The 1,173-nt window shown below is 38.1% G+C and overlaps 1 protein-coding gene across 3 annotated transcripts in view; it reads left to right on the top strand.

Annotated features, from left to right (window-relative positions):
* Nucleotides 1–1,173, top strand: part of Rasgrp3 (RAS guanyl releasing protein 3) — a 99,835-nt gene that overhangs the window by 81,955 nt on the left and 16,707 nt on the right. The gene's annotated exons all lie outside the window — the stretch shown is intronic.

Raw genomic sequence — 1,173 nt, 5'->3', positions numbered from 1 at the left:
TGTCATTGGTAATTGATTAAACCCCTGATTTCATAGACTGGTGCTTCATCTATTACAAATAAGGCTGACTCTATGAGACAGAGTATCTATGGTATACATAGTGCTCTTTGCTGGAAAGAGATGTTTCAGCAGAACACAAAGGATCTTCTTCATCTTGGAAAACCGAGGAATCTGGTAATTTCTGAGAGAAGTTTTATATTGTGTATGAGGCATAAAGAAATAGTTAAAAAGGCATAGTGTGGTGTGCCAGATGTGCCAATGCATATGGGAGGCTGAGGCAGGATAGTTAAAGGCAACCAGGGCTACACAACAGGATCCTATCTCAAGAACAAGTAAGTTAAATGCTCCCTCCCTCTCTCCCTCCCTCTCTCCCTCCCTTCCTTTCTTCCTTCTTTCCTCCCTCCCTTCCATTCTCCCTCCCTCCCTCCCTCGCTCCCTTCCCCCCTCGCACCCTCCCTTCTTTTCTTGACATCCTTTTCTCTTTCATTTTCATGCATCTTTTAAAATTAACATATAACCTATTAGATTTTATTACAGCATTGTCAAACTAATTTTCTTTTTATCTTTTCTCCTGCCTTCCTCTTCTCCTCCAGCCCCGTCTCTGTTTGTGCCACCCCCACCAACCTCCTTTCTATCTCATCCGTCCTGTTGCTCTCCTAACACCTCACATTTGCCTCTCAGGCTTTTCTTTCTACTTCCTCAGTTTATATCCATGCCCACATAGTCCTGTACACACACATAGGAACATTCAAAGCTAAGATATGCATGTATGAGAGAAAATGAGCGATTTTTTTTTCTTTTTGCATCTAGGTAACATCATTTAATATAATACTCTCCAAATCCATCCATTATTTTTGAAAATTTCAAATTTCTTTTTTTTAAAACAGCTGAATAAGGTTTTTCCTATTGTGTGTGCACCGCATTTTCATCATCCCAATACTTATTATTCATTAGCAAGACAGCTTAAAGGTTAACTATTTTGAAGTATCTAATATTTGTCATTGAATAGCCATACTTTTTATAGAGTACAAGAATTTTTTGTAAAAACAAATTTTAGTATAGGTTTTTAACAAACTTGCCTTTAATTTGATTAAACAAATGATAAGCATTTTAACCCAAACTGGGCCAACGTTTCACCAAGGAATTTGGATTGGATTGACGGGAATGAGATGG

This window comes from Microtus ochrogaster, unplaced genomic scaffold (assembly GCF_000317375.1).
Source record: "Microtus ochrogaster isolate Prairie Vole_2 unplaced genomic scaffold, MicOch1.0 UNK26, whole genome shotgun sequence".
Taxonomy (NCBI): Eukaryota; Metazoa; Chordata; class Mammalia; order Rodentia; family Cricetidae; genus Microtus; species Microtus ochrogaster.
This window is presented reverse-complemented; position numbering and strand designations above follow the sequence as displayed.